At 44.6% G+C, this 22935-nt stretch overlaps 1 protein-coding gene and 1 pseudogene across 3 annotated transcripts in view; both read right to left on the bottom strand.

Moving 5' to 3' along the window:
- Window positions 1-14903, bottom strand: part of FAT2 (FAT atypical cadherin 2) — a 111491-nt gene extending 96588 nt beyond the window's left edge. For all 3 annotated transcript variants that reach the window (XM_027841806.1, XM_027841807.1, XM_027841808.1), the window contains exon 1: window positions 14834-14903. The gene's annotated coding sequence lies outside the window, so the exon portion shown is untranslated. The remainder of the gene's footprint in view (window positions 1-14833) is intronic.
- Window positions 14904-16259: 1356 nt separating this feature from the next.
- On the bottom strand, window positions 16260-17530 carry LOC114027685 (annotated as a pseudogene).
- Between the last annotated feature and the right edge of the window lie 5405 nt (window positions 17531-22935).

Genomic DNA, 22935 nt, shown 5'->3' with positions numbered 1-22935 from the left:
CAGCTAGGTGGTGCAGTGGAAAGAGCACCAGCCCTGAAGTCAGGAGGACTTGAGTTCAAATGTGACCTCAGAACAAACATTTGACACTTACTAGCTGTGTGACCCTGGACAAGTCACTTAACCCCAATTGCCTAAAAAAAAAATATTGTAATTCAGTTCCACCCACATACTACCTCATCTTTGCCACTCCGTGGAGCTCTTCTCCCATCTCAGACCCATTATCCTGCCCAAGTTGGCTGTTTTAGGTTTTCAGAGACAGAAAATGAAAGTTAGAAAATTTCTTTTCTCAAGTTGCCAAAGACAAAGTCAGTTTTTATGGGGGTTACCTATGGCAAGGGTCTAAAAGCAGAGGGGGTGCAGTGGAAAGAGAAGGCTCCTCTAGTCTTTCAGATGAGGATGGAATATGTTTGAAGCCAGAGGGCCTCAGGAAGATGGAGGATTCACTCTGACTGTGACAGTGATCAACCAGGCAAGCTAGATGGTCCTAAGTATGAAGCAGAACCAGATTACCACTTCGCTACACACACACACACACACACACACACACACACACACACACACACCTTTGACCCAGGGGAAATCAGGTTACAATGGCAGTCTCAAAGAGTAAAACTAGTCACAAAAGGGAAATTTGAGGAGAGTGTGGAGGTGGGGGAGATGTAGAGCAAAATTTAGGAAGAATGGGGACTAGCAGTCACCAGCCAAACCCCAGACCACTCTCAATCAGAATTATTTTATGCTCTTTGGATCATAGGATGTTCGAGACAGAAGGGATCTTAGAATACAGCAGAAAGGTACCTTCAAACACAGTGTTAGAATAGGAAATGTCCTTAGAACACAGAACACAGAACGCTCCTCTATATATACCCTTCCCAGTCCTACTTCTCTCCCTGAGCTCCAACCACCTAGAGCTCCAAGCAGCAACATTTCCCTTCCTGCTCTTTGCTTCCACACGGTTACTGAAGGCAAAACTCATGCTACGACTTGAGGCAATATTAAAATAATAAGAATAATTTCTATTCATCTCACTCCTTCCTTCCAAATGGGTTCAGAAGGGTAACAGACATGATCTCATTCACACCTCAAGGAAGGGGGAAGAGGGGTGGGTGAAAAAGTCAGGGAATGGAATGGCACCTAAGTGAATGGGATAGAATCCTGGCAGCCTAATCACAGTTCAGACACTGACCTGCTAATAATGGGAAATGTCACTTAAAGGGAAGAAAATGCCTTCTTCTTGAGCCAGCAATAAGCTCACATTACCAGTTTCTACCTTTGATACTGGTCACTGTCACCTTAGGCAAGTGGCTTCACCCCCTGGGGCTCAGTTTTCTTTTCAATAAAACTGGTAGAATAATATTTACCTGAGAGACACATCCTGATAGAGGGCAAGCCGTGGAACTGAGAAGACCTGGGTTCAGGTCCTACCTCTGACACAGAAGAACTGTGTGACCATGAATGTCATTTAACTTCTCATACCTCAGGTCACTCTTGAAGACTACAAGTTGTATATAGATCTGTTAATTTCACCTTTGCAATATCTCTTGAATATGGCCTCTGACAGTGCCACCACTCTGGTGCAGACCCTCATCACCTAATTCCTGCCTGTTGCAACAGTCTGTTGATGGGTCTGACTTCCTCAAGTCTCTCCCCACTCCAATACATCCTCCATTCAGCCACTAAAGTGATTTTCCTAAAGTTTGATCGTGTCACCTCCCACCACCACTCTACAAACTTCTCTGGTTTCCTACTGTCTCCAGGAGCAAATACAAAATGCTCTGTTTGGCATTCAAAGCCCTTCATAACCTAGCCCTCTCCTGCGTTTCCTGTATTCTTATATCTTACTCCCTGACACATACTCTTTGACCCAGTGGTGCTGGCCTCCTGGCTGTTCCATGAACAAGACACTCTATCTCTCGGCTCCAGGAATTTTCTCTGGCCATCCCCCATGCCTAGAATACTCCTCCTTTTCATCTCCAACTACTGACCTCCCTGGCTTCTTTTAAGTCCCAACTAAAATACCACCTCCTACAGGAAGCTTTTCCCTTCTTAATTCTGGTGACTTCCTTCTGCTAATTATTTCCTATTTATCCTATATATAGCTTGTTTTGTATATACTTGTTTGCATGGTGTCTCCCCCATTAGATTGCAAGCTCCTTGAGGGCAGGGATTGTCTTTTGACTCTTTTTGTAACCCCAGTGCTTAAGAGAGTGCCTGGCACAGGGTAGGTGCTTAATAAATGTTTATTGAATGATTGAGACCAGTTATTAAATTTCATCAGTGGATGCAACTACACTTATAGGATTGAAATCACAAATCTGGACATAATGATACTTACACATCACCAAACTCAAGAGGCTGTTGTAAGGATGGCTATAGAAACAGATATCCCTTTAATATTACAGATCTCTACAAATCAATTCACATGGTTCTTACCTCACAATCCTGTGACATAGGTCAAGCAAGTATTATTACCCCCTATTTTATATATAAAAGCTAAGAGGGCTCCCAAATAAAGAAGCTGAGAACCACAAAAGTGAATTATTTGCTCAAGGTCATAGGATCATAGATTTATCAATAGAAGGTACTTGAAAGTACCTGAAAGTAATCCAACCCCACCATTTCACAGATGAGTAAACTGAGGACCTGAGAGATCGCTTGACCCATCCAAGGTCAAACAGTTAGTTAGGGTCAGAGGTTAGATTTGAACCCAGGTCCTCTGACTCCAAAGCCTACATTCTTCACATTATACTACAAGATCACCCAGCTTATTATTGGCAAAGCACAGATGAGAACCCAAGTATCTTTATTTCTGGTCTAAGGTTCTAGCCACTATACCAGGCTACCTCCCCAGCAACACCAAATTTGCAGTCAGAGAACCTACAACCAAATTCTAACTGTGCTACTTCTTATCTGTGTGACCTTGGATAACTCACTCACCCTTCCTAGGTCTTCCTTCTTACATCCGTAAAATGAAGTAGTTGAGCTATTAGCTTCCAATTTTCCTTTCAGCTCTATAGCTAATAATCTATGAACTTCTCTGGCCACTGGCATCACATTAAGAAATGGATCAAGGAAATCTATGCTCTGAGTCATAATGGTCATAGTCAGCTCCGGCAGGAATTGAATGTGGTAAACTGCCTCTCAGGTGGGTGTCTCTCCTGCTACCATTCCCTGCATCATCCCAGGCCAAAATAGTAGCTGAGCAGAATAACAATGGCATGCTACCTGGCCAATGGCATGAGGGTGGGAAAAGAGGGTGGAGTTCCATCTGATTCAAAAGAGTCTAAAAGAAAATTAGATATAGCAGAAGAGGCTGGAAGGTAAGACTGTTGCTCTAGGCCCACTACTCACTGCTGCTTGCGTACTCAGGGATCCACTGCACCCTCCTTCCCTTGGGATAGTGCTAATACAGCAGGATCTTATCCCCACACACATTATTCAGGAGTGATCAGAACCAAAGAATGTCAGAGCTGTCATTCAGCTTTGCGTTGTTCAGTTGTTTCAGTCATGTTAAACTTTTCGTGGCCCTATTTTGGGGTTTTCTTGGCAAAGATACTGGAGAAGTTTGCCATTTCCTTCTCCAGCTCATTTTACAGATGAGGAAACTGAGGCAAATAGGGTTAAGTGACTTGCCCAGGGTCACACAGCTAGCAAGTGTCTGAAGGCAGATTTGAACTCAGGTCTTCCTGACTCCAGGGCCAGCACTCTATCCATTGTGCCACCTAGCAGCCTGTGCCCATCACCTTTAAAGGATACTGGATAACTAGAAGGGTCCTTATAAAATGAAACATAGCACATTAAGAGGTAGGGATAGCCTAGAAATCATCACCTCTTGTGTGCAGACCACTGTTCTTGGTATAAGTGAAACATAGAGTTTCCCACGGGGATAAGATGGTAATTCAGAACTAGCATAAGATAGTCACAAAACAAAATGCTGAGGTCTATGGGGCAAGTTTGTTTCTACCTGGGGGAATCAAGTGGAGGTCCCTGCAGGGAGTGGCATTGGAATTGGATTTTAAGGTGAAGACCAGGCAGGTGGTCTTAGAAGGTTCTGGCGACAACAGCCTGAGAAGAAGGACAGAAGCATTCAATGGCAAGTCATGTTCTAGGGGCGGAGAGTTTTCCATTTTGGACAGTTCATAGGGAGCATTTATAGAAACACTTTAAGGTATGCAGAGCACTTTACAAATATTATCTCATCTGATCCTCACAACAACCCTGGGTGGTAGCTGTTATTATTATCCCATTTTACAGATGAGGAAACAGAGGCAGACAGAGGTCACTTGCCCAGGGTCATACACCCATGTGTCTGTGAGGATTTGAACCCAGATCTTATTGATTCCAGGTTCAATGCTCTATCCACTGGACCACCTACCTGCCTCTATATCTTGCACTGAAGAGAATAATATGAAATAAGATTAAAAAAGAGAGAGACTAGTGCTAGGTTATAGAGGGCCTTGAATACCAGGCAAAGGAGCCTGAATTTCATTAGGGAAGCATCAGGGATCTATTGAAGGCTTTTAAGGAGAACTGACATGGCCAAATATATGAAGATTATTCTGGCAGCGGTAGGAAGCATGTGTCAGTGACAAAGAAGGGCCCAAGCAGACCCAGAGCTCGGTATGAACATTCATGAGTCATTTTTTAATGTTCTCTCAGTGGCCATGAAACTTCCTGGGGAGAAGGCAGCCTGGTACAACAGAAACGGCCTAGATCACGAGTCCGGAGACCTGGGTTCTAGTCCATGCTCTGCCACTGACAGGTTGTGTAACTGACCTTAAACAAATCACTTCACTTCTCTCTTTTCAGATGGAGAAACTGAGGAGCAGAGAGGGGAGATAACTTGCCCAAGGTCACACAACCTGTCAGTGGTAATTCAGACTAGAACTCAGGTCTCTTGACCCGTGGTCTCAGCTCTTTCTATTCCTGACTCCCAGAATAAGCCTAGTTTCACTAGTTGGTAGTTATAGCTTTGGACACCCTGCTTCCTCTCCCTCCCCCACGTTGTACCTCACTTTTCAGAAAGGGAGATATGGAAGAAGGGAAGAGAAGGAGGAGGGTGCAAGTAGAGCCCCATGGGCTCTCGACCGGCTCTCCCTCCTTCCCCACCCTCCCCCTTTGGCTTTCTCCAGTTGTGCCTATAGGCTCCCCTTTGCCAGGATGTAGCAGAGTTGGGACAGTTTAGGGCAAACCCCAGGCAAACAAACAGGTTGAGGCAGGCTGGAACGGCTTTCCAATCAGGCAATCCCTAGGTTAGATTCCCAGCTCCATCAGGGTAAAGAGGGAGGAAGAGCAGGGGGGAGGAGCCCCTCTCAACCCTGGCCCTAGGAATGCCCTGCCCCCTCTCCTTCCTCGCTGCTTATACAAATCCTACACCGTCTATCTCATATCCCACCTCCTTGTGATAGCCCTTACCCAACCAGGACAGCCCGCAATGATTGCTCCTCTTTGAAACATTTTCTAGGATTTGTATCGAGGAACTAAGCCTAACTAGGAATTAAGCAGGTGGTTTCTACCTTCATATCTCTCCGATACATCCCCTTCTCTCCACTCACAGTCACAGTCCCAGTTCAGACCTTCATCCCCTCTTGCCTGGGCTACAAAAAGAGCCTCCTGACTGGTTTCCCTGTCTCAAGTTTCTTAAGCCTCTTCCTCCTTAAATCTCTCCTCCACTCCACTGCCAAGGAGATTTTTCTATAAAAATGTCCCACCTCCTCCTCTCTCTACCCCATGAGCTCCAGTGGTTCCCTGTTACCTGCAGAATCAAGCATAAACTCCTCTCTTCTGCATTTGAAGCTCTTTTTGGCCTCTTCCTATCTTTCCAGGCCCCTTAAACTTTCCTCTCTTCCACAAACTCTACATTCCCGCAATACTAGCCTACTTGTAACTTTGCCTATGTGACACACCATCTCCTGTCTCCATGCCTTCGTGAGGGCTTTCCCCCATGCCTGGAATGCTCTAGTCCCCCATCTCCACTTCTCCCTTTCCATGGCTTCCTTCAAGACCCAGCTCAAATCCCATCTTCCCAAGAGACCTTTCCTAGTTCCTTTCCCTCAGCTGCTAATGCCTTCCCTTCTCAGAGTAACTCCCACTTCCACTGTGTTGCCTCCCCTATTAGAATGTAAGCTCCTTGAGGGCAGAGACCTTGTTTTTGCTTTTCTTTGTATCTCTAGCCCTTAGCACAGAGCCTAACACAACAGTGAGGGGAGGGCAGCTAAATGATCCAGTAGATAGAGAGTTGGGTGAGAAGTAAGGAAGCCCTGAAGTCAAATCTCACCTCAGATACTTACTAGCTATGTGACCTTGATCAAGTCACTTTTCCTCTTCCTGCCTCAGTTTCCTCAATAAAATGGGGATGCTAATAGCATCTAGCTCCCAGGGTTGTTATGAGGATCAAAAGAGACAGAATTTGTAAAGAGCTTGGCACATAGTAGGGACTATATAAATGTGAGCTATCATCATCATCATCATCATCATTATTATTACTATAATTACTATTATTAATAATAAATGTTTATTTGTTGACTTAACCTGTTATTCTCAAACACTTCTTTGTTAGCATCAGAACCCTCATCTTCACCCCCATCCTAGTGATCCCAAGACTTCAGAAAAGTTGTTCTTTCCCTCAAAAGAGTCAGGGTGGCATAATAGAATGAACACAGAACTAGAGTCAGAAGTTGTTGTTCAGTCATTTTTCAGTCATGTCTGACTCTTCATGACCCCATTTGGGATTTTCCTAGCAATGAAATTGGAGTGGTTTTCCCATTCCTTCTCCAGCTCATTTTACAGATGAGGAAACTGAGGCAATCAATGTTAAGTGACTTGCCCAGGGTCATACAGCTAATAAGTGTCTGAGGCTAGATTTGAACTCAGGTCTTCCTGACTCCAGGCCCAGTGCTTTATCCACTGCTCCATCTAGCTGCCCTGGAGTCAGAAGACATGGGTTCAAATCTTGGCTCCAAAACATGGCAGCATATAAAGTTAGATGGCCTAGCTGGACAGATTACTCCCCTTGTCTGGGCCTAGATTTCCTTATCTGCAAAATGAGAGGGTTGGACTCTCTATGATCTCTATAATACCTTCCAGCTCTAAGAGCCATAATCCTAAACCACTTTAGCTAATGTTTCCTTATCTGTAAAGTGCAGATAATATTCTTGTACCACCTCCCTGCACTGTTAAGCTACTACTTACAAGAAACTACTCCATACACTATCAAGCACTAAAGAAACAGTCATTGTTTATAGCCCCACTCATTCATCTTTCATTCATTCAGCTATTCAACAAACATTTAGCAAGTGCATATTATAGTATGAGGAAGTCATCACTAGATGATCCGGAAAGATATAAAGTTTGGATAAAATGTAGTTCTTGCCCTCATGGAGTTTACAGTCTAGTAGGAGGTACCCTGTCTGCAACAATAATTAATAGGTCCCTCTGCTCAGGGACCCAACACTAGTCACACCAGGACAGAGCTAGGGAGAATTGGGGATGGAAGGGAAAAACGAAATATTTGAATATATACTTGAAGTCCCAGGCCTTCAGATAACTTACACCCCACTTGGGGAGATAGGACCAGCAAACCCAAAGTGACATATCATGGAATACAAAAGCTAAAAGCCACCCCCCTGGTGCTATAGACAAAGAAATTAAGGTCCAGACAGAGGTAGTGAGTAGCCTAAGGTCACACAGCAAGTGAATGGTTGAGCCAGGCCTATGACCTTGATCCCCAGGGTTCTTTCCAATATGTCATATGTCAGTAAGGTCTTCCCCTCCCCTGGTATTCATGAGGGATCCCTCACTTATCTATGTAATCTCTGTCTTTCTCAGCATTGCCAACCCAACCAGCAAATCCTTATCTTTTTCCATGGCTTGGATGCCAATCTCCCTGAGCCAGAGCCCATTCCAGAAGTCACATTTTATTGGCAATAAACACTCATAGTCCTGAAAATTAAAATCTCCCACCTACCAAGAAATCAACATCCCAGGGTCATGTAACAGCAGGGTTCTGCTCACAGCTCTATTGCTCCAAAAACCAGGAAGAAGAATCATTTTGGTTTCAGGAACCAAACAATTCCAGACCCATACCAAACCACACCAAGACTCCAGAAAAGGGAAGACGATCCAAGCTTTAAAGAGCTGGTCTGTGGAAGAAAGATTCCAGTGGTTCTGGTGGCCCTAGAAGGGAAAACTAGATGCATGGAATGAAAGCTGTAAGAAGGCAGATTTGGGTTTAGCAAAGGGAAAAGTGGAGCAGCTGGGTGGCACAATGGATAGAGCAATGGGCCTAGACTCAGGAAGACCTGAGTTCAAATCTGCCTTCAGACACTTGCTAGCTGTGTGGCCCTGGGCAAGTCACTTAACCCTGTTTGCCTCAGTTTCCTCATCTGTAAAATGAGCTGGAGAAGGAAATGGCAAATTACTACAGTATTTTTGCCAAGAAGACCCCAAATGGGGTCACAAAGAGACTGAAACAACTGAACAACAAAAGGAGAAAGTACCTGAACAATTCAAGCTGTTCCAAAGTGGAATGGGATGCCTGATAAGGTAATGAGTTCCCCATTGGTAGAGGTCTTTAAGAAGCTAAATGGTCACTCCTGGAGAATGCTGCAAAGTAGATTCCTACTCAGGCATGTATTGAACTCAAGGTCCTCCATTGTCCCTCATAGCTCTGAGACACTGTGACTCTAGGATTCTACAACTACCACCTTGGCAGTTACCTCTCCCACACTTAGGGCCCCAGGGCTGAATTAGAGTGATCTGGCTTTCTGAAAGACCCTCCCAGGGACTTGTTGGTTTTTCAGATGATTGGGACAGACTTGAGGGGAACCCAACTGCTTGGATGCACGTGGGCTCACAAGCTCATGCGCATATGCTAACATCACCACACAGGTGGCACTAACAGTCCTGTTCTACCTGCATGGAGGCCAACAGCCGTGGGCTTTGGAGCCTAATGGGAATTCCCATGAATTCTTTCCTATGAGTCCTATCCAATCTTCCTCCCTTTTCCCCACCATACATACACACAAACATACTCACATACACACACACACACACACACACACACACACACACACACACACACGAAGCTGTTCCTGGCCTTCCAGGTAAGGAATTAGTCATATGGCCTCTTGAATTCTAGAGGGCTCTTATAGCTAGAAAAAGGATGATGCATTATTACTCTTCCCTCTCTCTGAGCCTCAGTTTCTCCATATGCAAAATGAAGAGGTTGGAATGATTTCTAGGGCGCCTTAGTGAACAAGACTAAGGATACAAAGATGAAAAATAACCCAGTACCCAGTCAAGTCAACAATCATTTATTAAGTACCAGCTATGTGTCAGGCACTGAGCTACCCACAGGCCCCAGAAAGTAAGTCCAAAGACCTGGTTCAGAATCATAGCTTCACCATTTGCTAGCTATGTGATTCTAGGCAAGTCACTTAACTTCTCCAGGTCTCAGTATTCTTATGCATAAAATGGGGATAATGATATTTGTACTACCTTCCTCACAAGGTTATAATGAGGATGTTGTAAACTTTAAGGCACTACGTAAATGTCAGCTACAATTATTGTCATTACTACTATTAATAATAATAGGAGAAAAGACATGTAGACAAACCACACTTGATAGAACGGGATAAATGCATAGGAGGGGGCAGGGAGGCAGGAAAGATTGAGGAAGGATCACTTTGTGCCGAGGGATGGGAACTGGGATCAAACATGGTTCCATGAAGGAACTGGCATCTGAGCAAGGCTGCAAAGGAAGAGAAGGGTATCAACAAACAGAGATGTAGAATGAGCATGGTCTAGGTTCAAAGAATAGGATATACAAATGCACAGAGTCAGGAGAAAACAGGATGAACCCAAGGAGTGGCAAATAGTCCAGTTTAACTAGAATGTAGAATATGCTAAGGGAAGTAATAGGAGATAACCCTGGAAAGGCAGTTTCAAGCCAGACCACGTAAGGCCTTGAATGGCAAAGCAAGGAGTTTGTCTTTTATCCTACAAGCTGAACATGGAGCCAGTAATAGTGTTTGAGCAGGAAAGTAGCATTAAAAAAATTATTTTGGCAGCATATACACGGTGAACTGGAAGTAGGCAATATGGATGCAGGGAGACTAGTAAGGAGACCTATAATGAGTGCCCAAAGGGCTATAAAACTGTTCATGCCCTTTGACTCAGTAATATCACTACTAAGTCAGTATCTCAAAGAGATTTAAGAGAAAAGAAAAGGATCTATATGTACAAAAATATTTATAGAAGTTCTTTTTGTGGTTGTAAAGAATTGGGAATGGAGGGGATGCCCATTATTGGGGAATGGCTGAACAAGCTGTGGCATATCATTGCTATGGAATGCTATTTTGCTATAAGAAATGAAAAGGGGGATGATTTAAGAAAACCCTGGAAAGATTTATATGAACTGATGCAAGGTGAAGTGAGCAGAACCAGGAGAACAATGTACACAGTGACAGCAATATTGAAACAATGATCAACAGTAAATGACTTAGCTACTCTGATCAATACAATGATTCATGACAATTCCAAAAGACACATAATGAAAAATGCTATCCACCTCCAGAGAGAGAACTGATGGACTCTGGGTGCAAATTGAAACATATTTTTTTCACTTTATTTTTCTTGGTTTTTTTTTCCTTCAACACGGATGTATGTTTTGCATGATTTCATATGTGTAATGGGTATCATATTTCTTGCTTTCTCAATGGGTGGAAGAAAGGCTGGAGAGAGGGAGAAAATTTAGAAAAATAAAAATTAAAAACAAAAAGAAGTTATTATATTTTCTTTAAGAGGGAGAGCCAAGTAAAAGGGTTTGGACAACTCAAAACTTAGCTAAGGTGTTAGTTACCTCCTAGAAGAAGCCTTTTCTGATCTCCCTCATTGTTAGGGCTCTCTCCTTCCTCAAGTTATTTTGTATTTACTTACATGTTTTTATGTTGTACAGACTTCCCACCCCCCAGTAGAATGTAAGTGCTTTGAGGGCAGAGCTGGTTTTCTTTTTTGTCCCTGTGTCTCTAGCATTTAGCATAGCACCTTACACTTAAGAGGAAGCTCATAAATGCTGGCTGAACTAAATAGAACTAAGTTAGCTCAGTGTCAACATGAGTAGAGAGGAGATGGACTCAAGAGGAGTTAGAGCTGACATAACTGGTGAGCAATTGGAAGTGAGAGGGGGTGCACTGGACAAGGAAAGTTAAAGGTGTCTCCAAGGTTTTGAGTCTAGATGATGGAAACAGGGATGCCCCTGACAGAAACAGGGAAGTTAAAAAAAGAAAAGGCATTTCTAAAAGAGGCTGTAAAGGCTTAACAAGGAATTTTAGCACCGAGTCATGGAATGAAATAATCTTGAACCCAGAAGGTTGTCTAGTTCAAAACTTTGTGAAATAATGATGAGTATTTGTTACAAAAAGGAAGCAATTCCACAAAGTCCCTGAACTCAGCAAACAAGAGTCACCGGCATCAAAGATGAAGCTGTTCCCCAGCTACAGTAGGGTGACAGTGGAGTGACTCACCTCCAGGAGGAACCAAACCCATTTAAGAAATGGGCAAGTCTTGAGGGAGCTGGGTTTGGAAGAAAGGGGCTAAAGAGAACCCAAGCGTCTTGGTGCACACCAGCTCATTTTGAGAACAACTTAGGGAGGATTTGGGAAGGGCAGCCATGAGTTCAGTAAGAGGCATGGGAAAAGCAATCCCACAACGACAATAGCAGTAATACTCTGCATTCTTATAGGACTTCATGCTTTCCTCCTTGACTTCCCAATCTTGTTTAAGCTACACAACTATTTCGGGGAGGTAAGGACAGGTATTGTTACCCCCATTTTACAGAGGAAGAAATAAGCCAAGGCTCAGAGAGGGGAAGCAGCTTCCAAATGATCACACAGTAAGTCATTAGCAGATCTGGATTCAGACCCAGGTCTCCAGCATTTTCCACTATAAAGCATCCCAGTTGGAATCTCATCGTTTCTTCCCTGGTTCATTTTCTGAAACTTTTAGACCTCCCCTCCTATCACCCTTGCCCCTACCCTGAACTCTACCTTGAGAGTCAATTCTGATATACCTAACCTTGAGTGAGAAGACTCACAGAGCCAGTCCAGAGCCCATTATACAACTATGGCCATGGTTGCCTGTGGTTAAAGATAAACTAATGATCAGTTGCAATCAAAACTGTGGAATGCGTACCCACTATGCCCAAACCATCTCAAGGGGCTCTATGGGGAATAGAGAGGGGGGAAACAGTCTTGCCACTACTTCCAGGATGGTCTAAGCCATGAGAAATGGGAAAGTCCTGGGGAAGCTGGGCAAGGCAGGAAGGAGCTGAAGGAAGCCCAAGCTTCTTGATGCATACCAGGTCTTAAACTTGCTCTGAGAACATTTGAGAGCACAGCTTGGGAAGGACAGATATGAGCACATCAGAAAATGTAGGGAAAGTGATCCCCCATTGACAATAACAGTAATACTTTATATTCCTTATGATTGTGAGACTTTTCTGGATCTCAGTTTCCTCTTCTGTAAAAGCGGTTGGGTAAGTGGGTTAGGTTATCTCTTAGGTCCTTTCTAGCCCTGACATTCCGTGTTCTATAAATAACCAGCCCAACCTTAGCTCCCAAGGGACTAAACACAGGTTACTAAATTCAAAAGCTCAGATAGAGGAAAGACCATCTCAACACACCCAGTGGGTGTGCTTCTTCCAAGACAGCACATGACATTAACCAGCCCAGACAACTAGTCCAGGAAACAGCAGGACTGAATAAGTCCCATCCAATAACTCAACTTATTCCCTAAATCTCCCACCTTGAGAAGAAACTGATCTGACTCTGTGGTTGCAGGCTGCCCCCTCCCTCCATAGGACATATAGGAGATACACATCAGTGCTCAATAGCCATAATCAGCCTTGGTCTAGTTGAACAAAGCAAGCAGCTCTACCTAGTATCATAAGTGCAGATATACCTTTTGCATCCCTCCTCCCAACACACACCCAAGCAGATAGTGTCTTACACATAGTAGGCACTCAACAAATATTGATTGGATTCATCGGTGTTATAAACCCCAATAGTTTACAATATAGCCCCCACCTGTCTACCAGCACCTAGAGTTGATACACTTTTCTCCACTGACTCACATCCCCTGGACACTTCTTCCAGTTACACTTATTGCAGGTAACCCTCAGAGGACACAAGTTGGCAATGCCTTCCCTCCCCCCACAGTGCCCCACCCTGAGTGCTGGCCCAGAAACACTCAGTTGAGACAAGTAATTTCATGCATGTTCAAACCCAGATCTAGCATTAGATGTTTCCAGATCCTTTCCAGGTCTAACAGTCTATGTTCTGCATTCTAAAGTCCCTTCTAAATTTAACTTTCTATGTTCTAATATTCCTTGAAGTTTTGATAACTCTTATGTTCCAAGGTCTCTTCCAGTTCTAACATGAAACTTTCCTTTCTCCCCACCAGGTATGCAAAACCTAATCATAATCCAAAAAGAGTGCCTATTTAAGATATCAGCAAGGTGTTATAGTAAAGCTACCTTTAAAGTTAGAAAGACCCAGATTCAAGCCCCTCTTCTGAGATATACATATATGTATATGTTTATTATATATACATCTATTTATTATAGATGTATGTATATGTGTGTATACATACACATATGTATACATGATGTGTGACCCTGGGCAAGTCACTTAACTTCATGGTGCTCTAGGCTACTCTATAAGACTATAAGTTGCAGACAACGTGTTGCTGACCTGCCTTAGTAGGAGTTTCCTCATGGGAATTCCCTGTATCAATGAAAGTAGAGACCCAGTCTCTATCCTTAAGTACCTACTACTTGCATTAAACTGTGCAAGACTATTTGCATATAAACAAAAAAAAATTCAACAATCTCTTGCTCTCAAAGAGTTCACATCCTGCTAAAAGGTCTCAGCTTCTTTTCTACCAGGAAGGCATGTCAATTCTCAATGGGGGGGAAGAAAAGGAAAAAAGAAAGAAGAAAACACCAAAACTGGAAGAAACAGCCCCCAGAGCACTGAACCTTTTCTGATCCCAACCATAGCCTCATGTTCCTAAGGGAGAATACATTTTCTCTTTCCTCCTAACCCCTGCCCCAATTTATCTGACAGGAATTGTAGATTTATTGCTGGAAGGGCCAAATCCAGCAACCTCATTTTACAGATTGGGAACTAAGGCCAAAAGAAGTGACTTATCCAGGGTCACACAAGCAGTGAGTATCTCAGGCAGGATTTGAACCTAGGTCTTCCTGACTTCAAATCCAGTACTCTATCCCCCAGAAAAACTACTTAAGAGAACAAATTCCCTGCAAAGTTTCCAAAAGTTTCCAAGAGAGAGAAAGTTCTTTGGGGCTTTTCTATCACATCCTCACCCTCATATCTTCATAGAATCTCAGAATGTCAAAGGTGAAGGGATTTACAAAACCCCACATCAGGCCTGGAAGAGCCCTTAGATCAGAACTGGAATAGAATTTAGAACCCATCCACTCCAATTCCTTCATTTATAAGATGAGGAAACTGAGGCGGGAGGGAGGGTTGGTGAGTGGAGGTGGTGCTTTGCTTAAGTTCACAGGGCTAGTTAGGAACAGAACGAGGACCAGAACCAGAACTAGAACTCAGTTTTCTGACACGTTCCTGAAATCAGCTCTTTCCACTACATTGCCCCATGCACACAGAGGTGCCTGCCTAACTCTTCTTGCCTCCACGTTCAACCCCCCAGCCCCATTTGTCACCCTCGCCGCCCCCCACCCCCAGCCCCGACCCCGCACGCGCACACACTTCGATGGCGCAGGTATGCCCGGTCGGAGGCGATTACTTACCGGTGGGTGCCCAGCGTGGGGAGGGCGTCTCCTCGGAGCCTTTCTATGCTGTATCTTCAGACCTGGAGTGGCAGGACGGGCCGGGCCGCCTCCATGGGCATGGAGGGAGGCGAGCTCCGAGGGGCTAGCGGGGTCCGGGTCGGGGGCGCTGAGGGCAAAGAGGCTCAGGCAGCGGCGGCCAGCGCGGGGAGAAGCAAGTACAAGCTGAGAAAGTTGGAGGAGGTGTGTCCCAGCCGGGGAGAAGGCGGAGGAAAGGGAGGAAGGGAGAGGGCGAGGAGGAGGAGACAGGGCTGCTCCCGGCTCCCCGCCTCGGCTCTCGGGAGAGGCGAACCGGTTTGTCGCCCGCTGGGGTCCCCAACACCGTTCCCTCCCCCGCTAGCCCGCGTTCTCCACCCCCACACCCCAGCCCAGGCCTCGGGAGTTAGGACTGGGGGTTAGTCAGGGGGCTTGCACTGGGGAGAAGGGTGCTGGGAGCGCGCCCTCGGGTCTGTGGGTAGAGAGGGGTGGTGGGCAACCCGCACAGCTGGATGGTGTTAGGATCGAGAGCACAGCCTCTGTCCCACTCCGGACGACATTCACCTGCCAGAGCTGCACAGATGTCCAAATAGATCTCCGACTGTCCGAGCTGCACAGGGCTTTAGAGGTTACCTAGCCCCCTCCCCCCCCATGTTACAGATGGGGCAAATGAGGCCCAGAGAGTAAAAGTGACCCAAGGGCACATAGCTAGCAAGTAATAGTCAGTATTTGAGCCCCAATTCCAAATCTACTACTCCTCTTACTGCTCCACAAAATCTTACAGACAAGCCACCCTCCTCCACCTTCTGAACCCTTTGTTTTTGAAAGGGGATTTTGCTGTGGCTATGGGGGCAGGATGAGGACTGGTGGTGTTAATTTAGACACCAGGAAGAACTTGGCTTTGCAAGTTGTGAGCGACCTTGCAAGGGGTGCTTACCCGGAAATATTTTAGAGGGGGATTTGGATGGAGGAAAATAGTTTTGAGTTCAGGCCTCATCAGAAAGGAAAGAACAGTACCTAGCATTCATATAGTGCTTTAAGATTTGCAAATTATCTCATTTTAATAAATTATCTCATTTTATTCTCACAACAACCCTATGAAGTGGTATTATCCCAATTTTATGGATGAGAAAACTAAGGTAGGCACTAACTTTCCCAAGCCACACAGAGAATGTGTCTGAAGCTGAATTGAACACAGGTGTTTTGTTTTGTTCTGTTTTGTTTTTAAACAAGGGATCAAGCTTTATTCACTGTCAATATTTGGGGGAAAAGGGGAGCCCAACATAGAAAAAAAAGTCCAGTGAGGGGAAAAAATTACACTGGAAAAAAGGACAAATTTGAGGAAGAAAGGGGTGCCCCAGACTCAGGGGGCAACAATTCCTCTGACTGGTCCAAAAGACAGTGATAGTACTCAGAGGAATACCATAGGTTGTAGAGAAATTTGGCTGTACTGAGGAAGAGGAGTCTGAAGTGGACCACAAGGGGATACTGGAGGGTGGGAAGAGGTGGGGAGGAGCCCTCTTTGGTAGCCATAAGGTAGAGGTTGAGGACTGTTGTATCCATGGTGGGGCATTATTAGAGGAGGTCCTCACATACCATGGGGCCTGGGTGACCCATGGGGGATCCAAAAAGCAGTTTATGGGGTGGTATTCCAATAGGTGGGGGATCAGGATGAAGCTTTCCTGGTGGCCGTTGTGGAGGAGGCTGTCCCCCTGAGCCTGGGGACCCTACATGGGGGTGTCCCAAGCCATGGGGACTATGGTGGGTAAGCTGCATCTGAGAAATACCAGGATGAGGCATCCCACCTGGTGGGAATGGATAGGGATGTGTGTACATTTCCAGGATGTCCAGCCCCAGGGGTTCCTGCTGATGGAGGACCATGAGCTCCAGCCCCAGGAGGCATAGGTGGGGGAGGCATGACTAGGGGTATTCCTGGGGGAAGATCTCCAGGAGGTGGCACTGGAGGTGGGAATGAGCCTGGCAGGGCATACTTGGTGGAGGAAGCCCAGATAACAAAGAAGACACAACAGGATTAGGGCTAGAGGATGGGGGTGGTGCATCAACAAATAGCTGATGTGGTCTATCTGCCTGAGGCAAAGGATTCTGTGCTGTCAGAAGTCGCTCAGCTGCAGAGCCATGGCATTCACCCTTACAGTCCTTCTTGAAGGCATAAGATACTATGATAGGTCCATTACACAGGTATTGCCCGTTCATGGCTTCAATTGCTACATCACAGGCATCAAATGAAGCAAAATTAATAAAGGCATAGCCCTTGGAGTTGCCTGTATCAGGGTCTTGCATCATCTTGGGAGTCTGTAAAATAACCCCAAATGTGCTGAACTTCTCGACGATCTCAGGATTTAGGTTCCCTATGAAAATGTTGGCCCCCACGTCTAGGTTCTTGTTGTGAACTGCCTCTTTGTTCACTTGTATTGCCTTCCCATACAGTTCAATCATGTTCATGATCTTAATGGCATAGTCAGCATCCTCCTCACTCAGGAATTCCACAAATCCATTGCCTTGGGGCTGACCCGTGACTCTGTCCTCGGGCATGTGAGTGTTGACCACGGCCCAGCCTGAAGAAAGAGCTCCCATAGTAGTGGCTCACTGACCTTCTTGTCCAGGCCCCCCCACATACACAGTGGCATCCTGATTCCATTCAGAGGTGGCCCCCACCGCCATACTGAATGTGTTCCCTTCATCTCCAAGCAGCGGCTCCCACAAAGGTGTTCTTGACTCCAGGTCCAGCACTATCCACTGCTACACCTCAAAAGTTCCACTAGAATACAACAAAATCTCAACTGTAGCCAAACAGGTCTATTGCAGAGAGTAAAAAATGTGGAGGTACTTCACAAAAGATGTAGGGGGAGGGATAAGGAAGGACTGTCTGCTCCCGAGAATGTAGACAGAAGAGTACAGATTGAGAAGTAGACCAGACAAACCACCAGAAGAAAATTTGAGAAGTAAGAGGTCATTTTCAGCTCGGAGAAATCAGGGAAGGCTTCATTGAGGGCCTGGGGAAGGGGGGACCTTAGGCCATGAAGGAAGAAAAGAGAAGGATTACCAAAGAAAGAGAAGAATAGGGAGCACATTCCAGACATGGGGAAGGACCTGTGAATCCATTGAGTCAGAAGGAGTTAGGGGTAACTAGTAGTCCAGTTCGGCCCAAGGTAATGTGTATAAATCAATCAACAAGCTTTTGTTAAGCACCTAAAATGTGCCAGGCACTAAGAGTAAAGAGGGGAAGGGACTAAGCCTTTATATTGTGCCTACTATGTGACAGATACTGTGCTAAGTGCTTTTTACAAATATCATCTCATTTGATCTTCACAATAGCCTGGTCAGGTAGGTACTATTATAATCCTCATTTTATAGTTGAGGAAACTGAGGCAAAAAGAGGTTAAATGTCTTGCCCAGGGTCACATAGCTAGTACGTATCTGAGATCAGATTTGAACTCAGATTTTCCTGATTGTACAGTCAACATTGTGACACTAGCTTCCTCTCAAATACAAAGTATGAAAGAGTAGGAGATATTACATTTTAACAGAGGGAACAACACAGACAGACAGACAGACATATACATTCACAGACGGACAGACACATATACATTCAGAACTATTTGTTCTGTTATCTATTCTCTTTGTATTTCAAAGAGAATAAACACAATTAAATGCAAAGTAGTTAAATACAAGGTAACTTGGAAAGGAGAGCACTAGCAGCTGGGGAGATTAGGAAAGGCTAGCTCTTGAACTACATCTTAAAGGAAGAGAGATTCTATGAGGCTGAGGTGGGGAGGGAGTACATTCCAGGAATGGGAAACAGCCAATGCAAAGGCACAGAGATGAGAGATGAGTGTCATGTGTAAGGAACAGAAAGAAAGCCAGTTTGGCCAGATCACAGAGTGTACAAAGAGGCTAGAAATACTTATAAGTTGGGACCAAGTTGTGAAGCCAAGTCAACAAGCATTTATTAAGTACCTACTATGTGCCAGGAACTGTGCCTAAATGCCAAATAGAAGGGTAATATTTTATCCTAAAGGCAATAAAGGGACATAGGTTGAAATAACGGTGCAAGAGTAGGTTGAAGCCATGCTGTGGAGGGGCTTGAATGTCATAATGAAGTTATGTTATCAATTGATAATACGAAGCCAGTGAGAGGTTTTGAGCAAACAATATAATCAAAGTAGTCAGAGCATTTGGAAGATTCTGGGGGTTTTTTTGAGAGGGGGACAGAAAAAGAGAGAGAGAGAGAGAGAGAGAGAGAGAGAGAGAGAGAGAGAGAATAGAGTGCTTAGGTTCAAAGCCTACATGATACACTTATTAATTATGAGACCTTGGGCAAATCACATAATGTTTCCAAGCTTCAATTTCTTCATCTGTAAAATGGGGGTGACAGCACTAAACTCACAGGGTTGTTGTGAGGAATAAATGAGATTGTGTATGTGAAGTATTTTGCAAACTTAAAATACTTTATCAACATGAACTATTTGTATAAGAATGGATAGACAAGAAATCAGGTTACTTGAATAATTTGGCTTAGAGTTGAAGAAGGACTGAACTAAGGTGATAGCAGTGTGGGTGGAGAAAAGGGGACAGGTAACAGAGATACTGCGGAGGTATAATCAGGAGGACTTGGCAACTGATTGGATGTAGAGGGTGAGGGAGAGAGAAGAGCCAAACATGATTCTGAGGTTTCCAGCCTAGCTAACTGGTGGTGCCAAGAATAGTGATGCCACAAACAGAAGTAGGGAAGTTGGGAGAGAAGGCAGTTTTGGGGAGGGAAAATGATGAATTCAGCATTTGGAGTATGCTGAGTTTGAGTTGTTAGCAAGGTGTCACTGTGAAGATAGAAAAGCAAGCAATTGGAAGTGTTGAAGCAGAGCTCAGAGGGGTCATTTGAGGACTTACATGAGGGAATGTCTTTCATATAACCTTTATTCATCAACACACAAATATATATGTATGTATATATACATATATGTGTAGAACAAATACAGAGAGATAAACACAAATGCAGGTAGTTAAATACAAGGTAGTTTAGAAAGGAGAGCACTCACAGTTGGGGAGATCAAGAAAGACTTCATGAAGTAGTGCTTGAATATATTTTAAAGGAATAGTGAGATTCTATGATGCAGAGATGAGAAGGAAATGTGTTCCAGGCATTCTTCATCAACCTTGTGAAATATATAAGGTAGATATTATTGTCCCTCTTTTATAGAAGAGGGAGACAATAAGGTCAAGTGACATGCCCAAGATGCCTTGGGCATATTCGTGCCAGAGCTGGGCTGGCATTTCCATCTAGAGAGGAAGAAGAGAAGCTGGCATCCAAGTGCAGCTGGATGTTTCCAAAGCTAGAAGGCTGGTTGATCTTGCCAAGGCACAAGAGGGATGAGGACAGGAGAGTCAGATAATGGTCCCAGGCTGAGACCTAAGAGCAATCTGGCCAAGAGCCAATAGGGATGCAGCAGCTAGCATGCAGCAGCTAATGAAGTTGCCATACACAGGCAATTACCTGCTCCACTGAGCCCACCTACTGAGGTCCCTGGGTTGTGGCCTGATGAATGATTAACCTGCATGCCCCAAGTGTCATAGTGCAAACCTACTAGGCCTTTGACTATTCATGTGCAGACCTGAGACAATTTTCCTCCTGGGCTTGCGCTTGTCTGATTCTAGTATAGTAGTACCTAAGGACTGTCTGTTCCCCTGGAGGTATTCACTGAACATGGTTTAGAGATGGTTAATGGAGTTAGGGAGTGCTTTATAGAATTTAAAAACAGTCCAACTGGAAAGGATCTAAGAGATTCCCTAGTGCTTAAACCATAGAATATCAAAGGTTTGAAGGGACTTCAGAGGTCTTACCTGGCCTGCTGCAACATTCCTGACAATGGGTCATACAAACTATACTTTAAAACTTTCAGTGATGGAGCTCACTACCTCCTGGGAAATACTGTTCTATTGTGAGATAGCTTTAATGATTAGAAAATTACCCTTTAAAAATAGTCTTCTTCACTAGTTCTCATATTCTAACATGTTCTAAGCTCCCTTCCAATTCTAACATTCTGTGTCTGTGTTCTCTGTCCTCTTCTAGTTTTTCATAGTCTGTGTTTCTGTTACCGTCTGTTTCTTTCTTTGGCACTGAGAAGACACTGCATAGTATTATTGCTTAACTAACTCTTTCATATCTGGATCTTAGCACTCCAACTAGACAGTGAGCTGCCTGAGGGCAGGCACTATGTCTTTTTCTCTTGTCGCTTCCGCAGTGTCTGGCACAGGGCCGGACGTATATCAGAAAAAGACTTGTTGACTTTCTGATGAATTTGAGTTTGTTGTTAAGTCCACTATATAAAAGTGAAAAATGCTACTTCAGAGTTGAATCCCCCTAAAGGGAAGAGTCCAGGAGGAGAACAAAGGGATGCTTGGGAGCAAAGGGGATTTCCCCCAGCCCAAAGAATGATCTAGGATAAAGAGAGCTCCTCCGATGTGAATAGCAGAATCTAGAGCAGAACTTCAAGCCTAAGCTGGAAGGAAACACTACTACTCTGAGTGGTCATCTTAGGTGAATGGACTAGTGATTGTTTGCAAGGCAGCTTTGGAAGTGGGCATCCCTAGTGTCACCCACAATACTCCAAGGAAGAAAATTCCCTGATGAAGCAAGTCCTTGAAGACCTTAGGCTGGCTGCTAGAGAGACGGTATGCCTTTAAGGGAGATGAAGTAATCAAGGCTTGAGGCCATCTGGCTTCACCAAAGTGGGGTGAGCAGAAGGTGGGCAGCAGGGGCCAGGGAAGGGGGATGTCAGCACTCAGGCTGACAGAAGGCCTGCAGGGGAGGGGAAGGCAAGGCCCCGGGGGGAGGCCAGGAATGCAATCAACCACTCAGCGGACCTGCTGGCTGTGGGCATCTGGGCACCTCCCATCCTTCCATCTCATCCGGACCCCCAACCGACAGATCTGACAGGACAGGCTGTCATGTGCCAGAAGGAGCAAGGCTAGGCCCAGGAACCCAGTATCCACTGGCTTGATTCTCCAGTGAGCTCACTTTTGACCAATCCGATGGCTGCATTTTCCTGTCTCCTAGGGGCCAACTCTTTCCAACTCCAACCATTGTCTCTTGTGCCCCAAAGAAGGTGGGCTGGTTCTGAAACAGCAGTATGGCAACCACCAAATAGATATAAAGTGGATGGGATGGGACCTAGAGCAGGGAGAGCTATACGTGGTCACCATGGCCTTTGCCGCCACCACCAAAGGATTTGGGGCTCTTCCTTACCGACCTCTATTTCAGGGTAAGGAGTTTCATATACTCAGAGACCACAGTGCTACAGTGGTGAGCCTGCGGGAAGATATCAGATCTATCCAGGTCAGAGGTAACAGGTACACAGTGTACATTCAGAGTCCCAATTGGTCCAGCCAAGGCAGTGTCAGATTCAGATCTTGTGTTGCCCTAAAGCAAGATTTTGGGGACCTTTCCTCACAATCTGTGGTATTTGTTCTATGGTATCATAGTGTAAAATGCTTGTTTTTAAATATAACAACTCTTTTTTTAAAAATTAAAAACATTCTCCAAAGTAAGTCTCTTTCCAGCTCTGACATTGTTTTGTCCCTCTTTCTATGTCCTAGGGTCCCCTCTAAATCTAACATTGTTTTAACTTTTAAGCTCATTTCCAATTTTAACATTTCTACATCCCTGTCTTAAAATCCCTTCCAACTTTGCTACTCCAGATTAATAAGAGCATAATTACTCCTGGCTATTTGCATTTTAACTAAGGAAAACATTTTGATTCAAAGGAATAAACATCTAATGACGGAATTGGGAGCAGTATGTTTTCTCAAGGACCTTGTTGCCATTTCATTTTTCTCTAAAACTGTGCAAATTTGTTCTTTCTGCTGGATTTTGAACATTTCCTAGGCTGAGCATCTAACCAAAGATGTTTCTTATGGGAAAGCCTAGACCAGCTATCTTTTGACATAGTGAATTCCCCATTACTAGAGGTAGAGATTAGACGACCGCTTGTCTGGGACATGGCAGAGAACATTCTTGTTCATAGATGAATTAGCTTAGAATAGATAACCAATAAAATTCACTTCCAGCT

This window comes from Vombatus ursinus, unplaced genomic scaffold, assembly GCF_900497805.2.
Source record: "Vombatus ursinus unplaced genomic scaffold, bare-nosed wombat genome assembly UNPS02014863.1, whole genome shotgun sequence".
In the NCBI taxonomy this organism is placed as follows: Eukaryota; Metazoa; Chordata; class Mammalia; order Diprotodontia; family Vombatidae; genus Vombatus; species Vombatus ursinus.
The sequence above is the reverse complement of the archived record's forward strand: the minus strand, read 5'-3'. Positions and strand labels throughout refer to the sequence as shown.